Genomic DNA, 14,729 nt, shown 5'->3' with positions numbered 1-14,729 from the left:
TTCGAAGAATTTACATTGCTATTTGCTCACAAACGTTTGCTATTATTGTCGTGGTGTTTAATTTTCCTTGAATGTTCTCAAATACTTCGAATTGGTCTTCTTCAAGTATTCATTGGATAAGATTATTGATACTCTCTCTCTCTCTCTCTCTCTCTCTCTCTCTCTCTCTCTCTCTCTCTCTCTCTCTCTCTCTCTCTGTTTTCTTATCAGTTTCAAGCACCCCAAATTAGGCGAAGGTATGGGCAGTTTGAGAAAACGCCCACTGAGAGGCCGAGATAGGCTTATAAGATACTTTCTCTTATCGTTTTACTTATAGAACGCAGATTAAAATTTCTAATCATCTTTGAGACCATTGTTTTCTTTTGATATGTATTTTGTTTTGCGTGATTAATGGAACATGTCTTTATGTTGCTCTTCAAAAAAAACATAGAATGAATATATTTGTTCTTAACCTTGTAATAGATAAAGAAGAAAATTAAATACTTTAATCTCTTCGTCACTATAATTTCCATAATCCTATTCTCTTGAGTGACAATCCAGTTCTGTGCTATATAGAAAATATCGAGGCAGATACTTATGTTGAAGGTCACTATTTGTGAAAGTGAGAGTGATCAGAACGTCTGTTGCCCACGGCTCGATGAAAACGGATTTGTAGTATTTGGGCAGCAAATTTGACCTTGGAGGAATCATATCTTATTCCTGCAAATTTGGGTCTATTCGTGATTGAATGAATAAATTAAAACAAAAAACAATTAGATTAAAAGATAGATAATACAAGGAAATCACAAATTACTTTCTTGAACATATCTTACATTGCCAAATGACATGTTATACCCTTCTTTTGATTTTTTTAGATCATGTTTAAATTACACATACCGGTACATACAACAGAGATGTGTATGAGAATGCGAACTATTGACATAGTATGGTGTATATGTTTTGAATTGGTCACGGAATTCAAGGAAACAGAAACTCTTCCGAAAGTAACTTGAAGGACTTATAAGCATGTAATAGTGTACTCCATGGGAATGAGGGCTGGGAGAGAGCCAATTTGCCTCTGTAGAATATTTCATTGATAGAGCAAACATTGGTCTTATTCTATCTTGTTTCTCTTCCTCTTGTTTTTTTTTTTTTAATTTATATATGAAAGATCTAATTTAATGTTGTTATTGTTCTCAAAATATTATATTTTGATTGTTCATTACTTCTCTAACAGTTTATTTATTTCCTTGTTTCCTCTCCGCACTGGGCTATTTTCCTTGCAGGAGCCTTTGGGCTGATATCACCCTGCTTTTCTTAACTAGGATTGTAGCTTAGCTTGTAATAATAATAATAATAATAATAATAATAATAATAATAATAATAATAATAATAATAATAATAATAATAATAATAATAATATGCAGATTGCAATGTGATTATTTTTCAAAATAAAGATAAAGAGAATAAAATCGGTGCCGTTCCGTACCGCATTGGAAGATAAATTCATAATGAAATATTTTTTATATCCAAGTCACAATAAGGGAATAAAGTCTCTCAGAATTAGTGAAGTTTACAAGGGGTTATAGGTGAATTTTTCTTTTCAAGCAGACGGCGTCGGCTGGTCTCAGCATGGCATTGTAGCTTAAGATTACAAGTCACTCAACAACTGATATATATATATATATATATATATATATATATATATATATATATATATATATATATATATATATATATATATATATGTATATGTATGTATATATATATGTATATATACATATGTATATATATATATATATATATATATATATATACACACACACAACAAATGCAATGGTTTCTAGCCCACTGCAGGACAAAAGCCAGAGATATGACCTTACTCATATCTGGGGTTTGGCCAGTTTTCATCACCACGCTGGCCAACTGCAGATTGGCGATGTGATGGTGGGAGACACAGCAAACCCACCTAGTATGGGTGAGCCTGACTCGTGCATCTTTGATGATCAGGACAATACGCAAACCCTTTCACCACTACGTTAAGATTTTTCTACTCAGAAAAAAAAATAATTTATAAAGTAAGTGGTGTTTTCTTCATCGTTTCAATTATTAAGTGCTGAACAAACTTTTATTATTATTATTATTATTATTATTATTATTACTAGCTAAGCTACAACCTTAGTTGGAAAAGCAAGATGCTATAAACCCAAGGGCTCCAACAGGGAATAATAGCCCTGTGAGGAAAGGAAACAAGAAAATAAATAAATGATGAGAATAAATTAACATATCATTCTAAAAACAGTAACAGCGTCAAAACAGATATTTCCTATATAAATTATTAACAATGTAAAAAACAGATATGTCATATATAAACGATAAAAAGACTCATGTCAGCCTAGTCAACATAAAAACATTTGCTCCTACTTTGAACTTTTGAAGTTCTACTGATTCAACTACCCGATTAGGAAGATCATTCCACAACTTGGTAACAGCTGGAATAAAACTTCTGGAATACTGTGTAGTATTGAGCCTCATGATAGAAAAGGCCTGGCTATTAGAATTAATTGCCTGCCTAGTATTACGAACAGGATAGAATTGTCCAGGGAGATCTGAATGTAAAGGATGGTCAGAGTTATGAAAAATCTTATGCAACATGCATAATGAACTAATTGAACGACGGTGCCAAAGATTAATATTTAGATCAGGAATAAGAAATTTGATAGACCGTAAGTTAGTTAGTATGAAGAGGGTCACTTGTATTCCTGTTGGATGCTGCTGCTATAAAATGCTGAAAATCACTAAATATTAACGTATGAACGGTTTTTCAGTCTGAGAGGTAGCGTGACTCTCCATTTTGAGGTATGAATCTCGAATCCTTACTAAATGTATTATAGAATTTGAAGTAATTAGAAAAGTAGTGCCAGTGTACGTTTACATTTCCGTTATCCGGTACAAAAAGGGACGGAAGTGTCTTAATGAATTATACTGAATAATATTGAAAGTATAGTGTGACATCGCATAGACAGAATAGTAGGTAGATCGAGTGGTGGACAGGCAGAGAGAGAGAGAGAGAGAGAGAGAGAGAGAGAGAGAGAGACCAGGTAGTTTTCTCCTTAAGGAGAAGGTATAAAAGATGGAAAGGAAGCTCTGAACTCTACATTTCTCTGTTAATTGAACAGTTCAACTTCATCTCCCGTTTAGACTCGGTGTTATCTAGTATGAAACTTTTTTTTTTTTTTGAATAACCACAAAAACCTTTTTTTCTCTTTTTCTGGAGAATTAATGTTGATAATTTTAAGTGCACATGCAACTATCTATTGACTTTACTATCAGTCTAATTATGTACTTACCTACTATATATATATATATATATATATATATATATATATATATATATATATATATATCTATCTATCTATCTATCTATCTATCTATATATATATATATATATATACATAATATCTGTATATCTGTCCTGTTCTGGATAGGTTGATCATGAGTTCCTGACCCTCCCATTCCGGATATGGTCAACCTTGGAATTTTTATACAACACTCATTCTTCGAAAGAAAATGACGAGTATATGAACCTGTTGCTTAATCATGCCACACAAAGCCCCAATTACATATCCTGGCACGAACCTTTCATTTGCTTAGTAAGAGTTTGTGATACACCAGAAATTGGCTGTATATTTGTTTGTTTTGTTTTTTATGTTGTTCTACCTTGAGTAAAACACGGTCTCTTGCGCTGCATCACCGGGCACCAGTTATCGACCAGTGCAGCAGCCTGACATTCTCGCACTCATGAATGTTTCATGAATTCATGTTTGTTCCACAGGTGAACTAGGCGGAAGAGTTTCCGGAACACCTCATGTTTCGTATATAACGATTGCTGCTCCTTTTATATTACTGGTTAGAATTCTAAGCTTTGTATCTCACGGTCTCACCTATATAATAAGGAGCAAGTGTCTGACTATATGTATACAATTTTATATATATATATATATATATATATATATATATATATATATATATATATATACACACACATATATACTCTATATATATATATATACATACTGTATATATATGTATATAAATATATGTGTGTGTGTGATATTTCTGTCTTTTCACGCTCATGGGGAGAGTGAATAGTCATACCCTGGTGAGAAGGGTTACACCGAGAAGTAAACTCTGAAACCACACCTACAGATTGCTGAACCACAGGTCTGTAGTTAAGAAAAGGGGAGGGGTAAGAAGGGTTGAATCTGTGTGTGTGCATATCAATTGAAATATATAGACGCCATTTTTGACGGGTAGCGTACACTAGTTGACCTATAATCATTATATATGTATTTAATTCCTATCTATGTTTATTCTGATCACAATAAAAATACATAAGGATTGTGAATAATCAGCGAAATTAAAATTATTGCATCAGAATAATAAGGATATGATTGATGTGGTGCCTCCATCGGTAGATTTTCAGTCATCTGAAAGCCTCCATTACGAGATGTATAATGATAAGCACACTTGTTTCATTCCCACGCACCTTGTGGCCTGCCTGCCTCTCCATTCTTATCATAATGAATAAGATAATGCTATGTCTCTCTCTCTCTCTCTCTCTCTCTCTCTCTCTCTCTCTCTCTCTCTCTCTCTCTACCTCATAGGACAATGATGAAGCTTGCACATTATTCCATTGAGGTATATGATAATTCAGTTACAACTGTAATGAAAGGATTTCAAGAAGTCACCACACATACACCTACACATAAAAATACAGGTCACTTATGAATGGCGGAGGCAAGGGACAGTGACATTGCCCAAGCAAGCGGGATAGTGTCCTAGAGACTGATCATATATTCATATGATCAGCGCCCAAGGCCCCTCTTTACCCAAAGTCAAAGTCATTTTGTGGAGAACGCTAAAACTGGAGAACCGCATGCTGATTCATCGTATTTTCTAACGCTTCAAGCCGGCAATTGTGTATTTCAAGTTCAACGTTGATTTCTCCTTTGAACGAAAATAATATGACTTTTCCAGAAGATGTTTAGCCATTGTTGTTGCTTTGTCTTTGGACATGTAACCCTTTCAACCCTTTCAGTTGGCCTTTCTGTTGCCGAAAGTGGTCAGTTATTCTCCCAAGACATACTGATAAACATTTTTGTTACGAAAGAGGACCAAGATAGATCCCGTGTCTATGGCAAGGTCCATAGACTTAGCCTATCACCATTTCTTATCAATACAATCTGAACTAGGCTTCATGCTTAGCAAACTTTAACTGCAGAAATGATAATAGAATGCCAGATAGCATCACTGAACTTCAGACAAGCCGTCAACATAAAGAGAGCGCCTTTCATCAAAAGTGAGCGAAGGACGAGGAGTCTACTTATCTAATTCAAGAGAAGTTTATCAGCTATAGGAGGAGCCATGTACTTGATGAGCATTGCTCGGGAGTATTAACCTCAATATACATCATTATATGACATATTCCATCTTTGTAGTTTTTCCAGTGATTTCCGCATTGCTGGGTCCTTACAGTATTGCTTTATATTTTTCTACTTTGCCTCCATTCTTGCTTCCTTGCATCCACGCTGCATTCCAACGTCTTCTAACTTTTATCTATATTACTCTGGAGTTTTACCTAAGAACCCCTAAGCACTGAATGACCTCACTGCCCACACTGACGGGCTATATCAAGGCCATCTTTAAATTGGCCTGGGCTATATAGCCTAAATCCCTAATTCCAATTGTAGTGTTGTAAGTTTGTTAAATCTATGCTTAATCCTGGGGTCTTCAGACTTTGAGGCTATATTTCTTTGCAATGTGACCCTTAAATCTAAGGCATAGATATTATTAATGACAGTGGTATTTCAAGTCAATATTGTAAAATTAAGCTTCCATATGCACCTAGTTTTCAATTATTTTTTGCGGTCCAAATATTTCCCAAAATATTTTTTGTGCGTCAATAGACACCTTTACATCATTTCGCAACTTATAGCTTCATTATCAATTCTGATATTGTTATACGAGACAGTTTTGCTGCTCTTTCAGCAACTCATTTATATATGTCTGGTTACACTCCACAGCAGGTACGTTACTCTATTGGTACCAGGTTCTCATCAAGCCGCAGCTATCTTGACCAAACCCTTTGCAGTTTTTTTTTTTTTTTTTTTTTTTTTTTTTTTTTTTTTTTTACTGTACCTTTTAAGATTGGAGAAGTTAGTGCGCAGAAAAAATGTCCAAGGAAAACAAATAGAATTCGCCTTTTTTCTGGCGATTTTATAAAATTACCACCCCATTAAAATGTGTTTTTGAAGATTTATAACCATGATTTCACTTTGAAAATAGTCTTTTTAACCTGTATAATTTTATAATATTATCTCACTTCTGTAGCATTTCTAACTAGAAACCCACTTAACACATAGGTTGTAATTACGCAGGATATCCCTAATCAAAATCGAAAGATTTATGGGTGATAAATAGGAATGGATTTTTTTTTATTATTATCTTTCAACAAATTGGGTATCAAAATGTAATCCTAGATTTGATGAACACTTTAAACATATTGTTACTTGATGATTATCAATTACCATGTAAACTTGCACTGAGTTGAAGTTAGGAGTAGTTAATAGAAGTCATCTTTTAATGCTACAATTTTATTGTAACAGTGACTGCTTTCGTCTAGGTAGTAAGTTGGCCAGGGCACCAGCCACCAGTTGAGATACTACCGCTAGAGAGTTATGGGGTCCTTTGACTGGCCAGACAGTAATACATTGAATCCTTCTCTCTGGTTACGGCTCACTTTTCCCTTTGCCTACACATACACGGAATAGTCTGCCCTATTCTTTACATATTCTCTGTTCTCATACACCTGACAACACTGAAATTACCAAACAATTCTACTTCTCTCAACGGGTTAATTACTGCAATGTCATTGTTCAGTAGCCACTTTCCTCTTGGCAAGGGTAAAAGAGACTCTTTAGCTATGGTAAGCAGCTCTTCTAGGAGGACACTCCAAAATCAAACCATTGTTCTCTAGTCTTGGATATTGCCGTAGCCCCTGTACCATGGCCTTCCACTGTCTTGGGTTAGAGTTCTCTTGCTTGAGGGTACACTCCGGCACACTTCTATCTTATTTCTCTTCCTCTTGTTTTGTTAATTTTTTTGTAGTTTATATAGAAAATATTTATTGTAATGTTGTTACTGTTCTTAAAATATTTTGTTTTTCCTTGTTTACTTTCCTCACTGGGCTATTTTCCCTGTTGGAGCCCCTGGGCTTATAGCATCCTGCTTATCCAACTAGGGTCGTAGCTTAGCAAGTACTACTAATAATAAGGGTAGAAGAGACTCTAGCTATGGTAAGCAGCTCTTCAAGGAGAAGGACATTCCAAAATCAAACCATTATTCTCTAGTCTTGGGTGGTGCCATAGCCTCTGTACCCTGGTCTTCCACTGTTTTGGGGTAGAGTTCTCTTGCTTGAGGGTACACTCGGACACACTATTATTATTATTATTATTATTACTATCCAAGCTACAACCCTAGTTGGAAAAGCAAGATGCTATAAGCCCAGGGGCTCCAACAGGGAAAAATAGCCCAGTGAGGAAAGGAAATAAGGAAATAAATAAATGAAGAGAATAAATTAACAATAAATCATTCTAAAAACAGTAACAACGTCAAAACAGACATGTCATATATAAACTATTAACAGCATCAAAAATAAATATGTCATAAATAAACTATAAAAAGACTCATGTCGGCCTGGTCAACAAAAAAGCATTTGCTCCAACTTTGAACTTTTGAAGTTCTACTGATTCAACCACCCGATTAGGAAGATCATTCCACAACTTGGTAACAGCTGGAATAAAACTTCTAGAGTACTGCGTAGTATTGAGTCTCGTGATGGAGAAGGCCTGGCTATTAGAATTAACTGCCTGCCTAGTATTACGAACAGGATAGAATTGTCCAGGGAGATCTGAATGTAAAGGATGGTCAGAGTTATGAAAAATCTTATGCAACATACATAATGAACTAATTGAACGACGGTGCCAGAGATTAATATCTAGATCAGGAATAAGAAATTTAATAGACCGTAAGTTTCTGTCCAACAAATTAAGATGAGAATCAGCAGCTGAAGACCAAACAGGAGAACAATACTCAAAACAAGGTAGAATGAAAGAATTAAAACACTTCTTCAGAATAGATTGATCACCGAAAATCTTGAAAGACTTTCTCAATAAGCATATTTTTTGTCCAATTGAAGAAGACAGAGACCTTATATGTTTCTCAAAAGTAAATTTACTGTCGAGAATCAAACCTAAAATTTTGAAAGAGTCATACATATTTAAAGAAACATTATCAATACTGAGATCCGGATGTTGAGGAGCCACCGTCCTTGACCTACTTACAATCATACTTTGAGTTTTGTTAGGATTCAACTTCATACCCCATAATTTGCACCATGCACTAATTCTAGCTAAATCTCTATTAAGGGATTCACCAACCCTAGATCTACATTCAGGGGATGGAATTGATGCAAAGAGAGTAGCATCATCTGCATATGCAACAAGCTTGTTTTCTAGGCCAAACCACATGTCATGTGTATATAGTATGAAAAGTAATGGGCCAAGAACACTAACCTGTGGAACACCGGATATCACATTCCTATAATCACTATGGTGCCCATCAACAACAACTCTTTGAGATCTATTATTTAAAAAATCAATAATAATGCTAAGAAACAACCCACCCACTCCCAACTGTTTCAGTTTGAAAACAAGGGCCTCATGATTAACACGGTCAAAGGCAGCACTAAAATCAAGGCCAATCATACGAACTTCCCGACCACAATCAAGGGATTTCTGTACAGCATTGGAGATTGTAAGAAGGGCATCACATGCTCCAAGGCCTTTACGAAAACCAAATTGCAAACTAGGGAGTAGATGATTACCTTCAGCAAACCTATTAAGACGTTTTGCCAGAAGACGTTCAAAAACTTTAGATAATATGGGAGTTATGGAAATTGGGCGGTAATCAGTGGGACTTGAGCTACCACAAACACATTTACATAGAGGAGTAACATTACCAATTCTCCAACTAGTGCTAAAAGCTCCTCTTCTTGCTAACTTGCGCAAAATAACAGATAACTTTGGAGCTAAGAAATCTGCTGTCTTTATAAAAAACAAAGGAAAAATACCATTTGGGTCTATACCTCCATAAGCATCAAGGTCCATCAACAGAGCTTTAATCTCACGAGATCGAAAAGCTAAACTAGTTAGTTTAGCCTCAGGAAAACAGGAATGAGGAAGTTCAAGTTTTTCATTACTCTGTTTACTGTCAAAAACATCAGCCAAAAGGGTTGCCTTTTCCTTTGGACAGTGAGTGACTGAGCCATCTGGTTTAAGTAAAGGAGGAACTGTTGCATCTACACCAAAGAGTGCAGATTTAAGGGTAGACCACCATTTATGTTCCTGAGTTGTACCAGAAAGTGTTTCTTTTATGGTTAAATTGTACTCCTTTTCAGTTGAGGCATAAACTCTCTGAGCAAAAGCTCGAAGCTGAGTATAGTTGTTCCAGGTCAAATCTGATCTGTTCCCCTTCCAAAGATGATAGGCCTCCTGTTTCTCCAAATAAGCACGTCTACAATCATCATTGAACCACGGTTTGTCCTTCACTCGATACCTTAGCACACGAGAAGGGATACGCCTATCAATTATGTTGACTAGATTCTCATTCAAAGGGACAACAGGATCTACACTATTATATAATTGTGACCAATTCAAGCACAAAAGATCATGTAAAATCCCATTCCAGTCTGCTTGGGATTTCATATAAATTTTACAAGAATATGATATATCAGGGACAGGCTGCTCAGTCTTCACTAATAATGAAATCAAGGCATGATCAGATGTCCCGACTGGAGAACCAACCTTACTAGTTATAACGCCAGGGGAGTCAGTGTATACGAGGTCCAAGCAATTACCAGACCTGTGAGTAGCTTCATTTATGATTTGCTCACAGCCTGATTCAGAGGCAAAGTCTAAAGCTCTTAAGCCATGGCGATCGGTAGGAGAGATAGAACTTAACCACTCCCTATGGTGAGCATTAAAATCACCAACAAAGACAAAAGAAGCCTTTCTATCATCTTCTTGTATCTTAGCCATAATGGTAAGAAGACAATCGAAGATAGAATCATCTATGTCTGGATTCCGGTAGATCGAACACAAATAAAAGTTGTTATGCCTGCCACAAACTTTTATTACCTGAATCTCATGACATCCACATTGATAGCAGGACTTATGAGAAGCAGGGTACTCGGTCCTAATATACACCGCCATTCCCCTGGCCCTAGGGATGGCATCACGTTTCAACATTATTGGCTTCTTAAAACCAGTTATAAGGAGCTCAGATGAGTGCCTCATATTAGAAACCAAAGTTTCTGAGCACAAAAGAATATCATACTGTCTGGACGCAACTGTAAGGTCTTGGATATTTGCATGAAGACCACGAATATTGCAATACAGAAGACGACATTGACGAAATCTAGGACGTACTGGTCCCGGATTTCGCTCAATGTCTCCAGACAGCATAAGAATTAATAGAAATAGAAATAAAAAAGAGACAGCATACTTAAAAACTAGATTAACAAGAATTATAACAAAAACAATACGTACAGAATTATAAACAAAGTGATTGATGATACCCATAGACTATAGTAAAAAGTCGGAAAAACTGGTCAACATGGAGGAGCCGATACACCATGCAAGGCTAAATACCCTCCAGGATAGCCACTTCAACTGAAGGGAGGACAGTAAGGATGGTTTTGAGAAGAAAAATAATCAGAAAAAGGAAAAGACAACCTCTTGATAAACCACCAGGCATCCATGGCCCTTCTATTAAGCCTGCCCAACACACCATTTCAAAAAAACAAGAGGAAGAAAAAAAATAAGATAGAATAGTGTGCCTGAGTGTACCCTCAAGCAAGAGAACTCCAACCCAAGACAGTGGAAGACCATGGTACAGAGGCTATGGCACTACCCAAGACTAGAGAACAGTGGTTTAATTTTGGAGTGTCCTTCTCCTAGAAGAGCTGCTTACCACAGCTAAAGAGTCTCTTCTACCCTTACCAAGAGGAAAGTACACTGAACAAATTGCAGTACAGTAATTAACCCCTTAGGTGAAGATGTGTTAAGTATCTCATTGTTGTCAGATGTATGAGGAAAGACGAGAATATGTAAAGAATAGGCCAAACTATTCTGTGTAAGTGTAGGCAAAGAAAAAATAAGCCGTGACCAGAGAGAGGGATCCAATGCATTACTGTCTGGCCAGTCAAAGGAGCCAATACCTCTCTAGTGGTAGTATCTCAACGGGCGGCTGGTGCCCTGGCCAACCTACTACCTACAATCCTATCTTATCTATCTTCTTGATATTTTGAAGTTTTTTATTGTTTATACATGAAAGATTTATTTTAATGTTATTATTCTTAAACATCTCTTGTAGTTTATTTCCTTATTTCCTTTCATCACTGGGCTATTTTCCCTGTTGGAGCCCTTAGGCTTACAGAATCCTGCTTTCCCAACTAGGATTGTAGCTTAGCTGATAATAATAATAATAATAATAATAATAATAATAATAATAATAATTCCTAAGATATTGGAAGCCCAAGTTGTACAATTATATATATATATATATATATATATATATATATATATATATATATATATATATATATATATATATATATATATATATAAACTTGATTTATATTTACTTAAGGTCTGTTGAGATGAAGTTGATACATTATGGATCAAGTTATATACTTTTATTAGAAACACGGCTCTTATAACAAGTGTTAGAATAATGCGGGCAGTGTGGCACAGGTGTCGAACGCTTTATACAGAACACCGGTATCCTCATTCGGTACATATGCCATAAACCTACACTTTCTTCATTTATTCCATTCTTGCAAAACTGTATATGTCTTCCTTTTAATTTGTAAAATAATGTCATGATGCTTCTATGTTCAAATATTGGTATATTGCTACTTTAACGCTACAGCTTAACTCATGTCACTACCTTATTAACGTAGCACCCTTGTCTCTCTTGGTTTTAAGCATAGGTTACACTATTCTTCCTTCCCTAAGTATTTCATTTGTCTCTTCTTTTTCTCGTTATTTTGCAACAAGGTTTACTATATTACAAATTGATGTTCGTCACAGCAATAACCTTCTTTTACTTTAGCTACATTAATCTGAGAATGGTAGGCCTACTAACGATCGTAAGCACCCTTTTTTCAAGTTTTGCAGCAATAATTACACTGCAACAAATTCTGTACATGTTGGACGAGGAATTAAAACGCTTTCAAGCAATGCCGTACATTTTACGATTCTAACAGTATTTATTGTTCCAACCCCCTAAGTGGGTGTGTAGTGAAACCGGCCAATTATCGACCGTGCTGGAGAAGGTGTGTCCAAATAGGCCAATCAGCGTACTTAGTCTTGCGGTGTGTCTCATCCCGATCCAATGAAAGCCCAGTTTCAATGCAAATGATTTTTATTTTTGTGAGTTGCTTGTATCCAAGGGATTATAGGAGACGCAACTAGAAGAATCTGGCATGGAGCTTATCTTCTTAATGTTTATGAGAATGGCGCCAATTGGAATTTGCCAAAAAAGCCATTGAATAGCAAGATGGAATTACTACAATGGGATGTTACATCTTGCAGTCGAGACCCTAATGAGATTCAAGGACAAAAGACGTTGAACAAAACGCCCTTGGGATAGTCGTCATGCGAACGGAAGCAGACGACGACAAGGCTGGGGCTAAAGGTTTGAGGGTCGGATGGGTCCTAGGAAAGGTGGTTGTCTAGGGACGTGGGGTACTGTCGGTGGGGGAGGGATTGATACCCCTCTCTCTCTCTCTCTCTCTCTCTCTCTCTCTCTCTCTCTCTCTCTCTCTCTCTCTCTCTCTCTCTGATTTCGAGTTAGCGCACAGCCGCTCTCTCTGTAGTGTTGCTGAGGCTCCAGTGAAGTGAAGGTTAAAACTTGCCGCTCACCATTCGATCTAGTAAGTACTGTAGGTTCATTTGTGCTTGGCCAGTGAGTGATGGAATGCGTTACATTCGACAGAATGATTCTCCTCTTTACTCTATCGATTAATGTCCTCGCGTTTCCTTGTTGCAAATGCAGGTAACAAGCCTCCGATAAATATTTTCATTTCATACCTTTTTTTTTTTACCCATCTCTGCATTGACAATGGATTTTGTTCCAATTTGGTTTTATACTTTATCCGTGATTACATTTGCCGGGATTGTGGTACATTTATCTTCAATCTTATAGCGTATAGAGTCTCTTTCTCTGAAATATGTCATTGACGTCAATCATTTTGACATCGGTCTTCAAGCATAACCTAGAATTATTACTATTAAAGTTCTATATAGCCCAAATGCCAACTCATAGCGTCATTCTCTAATGCATAAATAGCTTTCGAACAGTTATAACAATATGCCAGTTTCTGTTCTCCCTACATTCCTGATTACAAGTGTCAGAATCGTTAGTTATGTATACATTTTTAATCGGCACATTTTCTGATGATACTAGCTACCGCTCAACTGGTTAGAACTGGATTCTTATCATTGTACTCTTTTCTACAATGAATTTTGAGTGAAAGATTAAGGGTTGCGTCTAACATTTTATTTATTTTTTTATAGAATCAATAAGACGAAATTTATAGTTTTTGTATAACGTTTTACATCTTAATGGGATTTGGACTTCCATTTATAAACGGTTAAGAAGAAAATGTTGAAGTGGTTATGAGAACTAAGGTATGTCTGAAGAGTCAAGTTGTTAATGACAAGGTTGGGCATTGTATCTTATGCTGTGTATCAGGAGTCGTGTTTTTTGTCGGCTGTAAGAATATTGGTGTGTTCTGCCCAACAAGATACCCTGGCCATTTAAACCCGTTCTCCTTGAACGTCTGCGGTAAATGTTTGTTGTTGAATCCCTAATTTGTTGGTTTCCTTCTTTCTTTCATTTTCTCCAACATTGCTACTTGAATCGAGGGTTAGAATATATCTCTCTCTCTCTCTCTCTCTCTCTCTCTCTCTCTCTCTCTCTCTCTCTCTCTCTCTCTCTCTCTCTCTCTCAATTCAAGAATACGTAATGAGTAAAAAAAGAAAGCAGATGCATGGAATATGTGTTGCCAACCCGCGTGTCACGAAGCAGCATTTATTATCTCCGTAGCACAGCATCCGGCACTTCAGCTTTAAGACATATTGGCCCAGTGCCCTATCTCATAACGGTTATCTTTTATTGTAGGTACGTCCACTTCCTTTTCATATAGACACCAGGTGCATGTTCATTGAAAGTAGCGCCATTTCATTTTGTCGCCTAGGCTATTAATCAAGATCAGCTTAATGGATTCAGTCATTGATTTATCGACGCCAGTGAGATGAAAACGTTTGGCTGTCGTTTTTCAAACTCTCTAAAATTATCAGCATTGGGAAGTAAAAATGTTAATTTGATTTACCGCGCAGAGTTTCCCCGTATTTCACCCCCTGCTTGCCATCACGTTCTGTTTTAATGAGGAAATGCATCTCTACGCGAAAAAGTTATTTTTGCGTAAGGCTTGAATATTGACTAACGATACCAAGGAAATTATGACTCCAAAGGCTTGATGAATTCTACCATTTAATGGTCTAAATAAGCAGTATCGTCGATTGGCTAAATCGTCTCGAAAGGCACTAGCCCCTTATCAA

At 36.4% G+C, this 14,729-nt stretch overlaps 1 protein-coding gene across 3 annotated transcripts in view; it reads left to right on the top strand.

Moving 5' to 3' along the window:
• Positions 1–14,729, top strand: part of PCB (Pyruvate carboxylase) — a 183,359-nt gene that overhangs the window by 20,771 nt on the left and 147,859 nt on the right. Inside the window, exon 1 of one of the 3 annotated variants that reach the window (XM_068383655.1) lies at positions 12,898–13,039. The exons of 1 other annotated variant lie outside the window; for it this stretch is intronic. The gene's annotated coding sequence lies outside the window, so the exon portion shown is untranslated. Of the gene's footprint in view, positions 1–12,897; positions 13,044–14,729 lie in introns of those variants that run through there. One more of the 3 variants, XM_068383657.1, reaches the window with a different exon arrangement.

The sequence above is a fragment of the Palaemon carinicauda genome, chromosome 1 (genome assembly GCF_036898095.1).
Source record: "Palaemon carinicauda isolate YSFRI2023 chromosome 1, ASM3689809v2, whole genome shotgun sequence".
In the NCBI taxonomy this organism is placed as follows: domain Eukaryota; kingdom Metazoa; phylum Arthropoda; class Malacostraca; order Decapoda; family Palaemonidae; genus Palaemon; species Palaemon carinicauda.
Note: the sequence above shows the minus strand (reverse complement) of the source record. Positions and strands in the feature narration are given on the sequence as shown.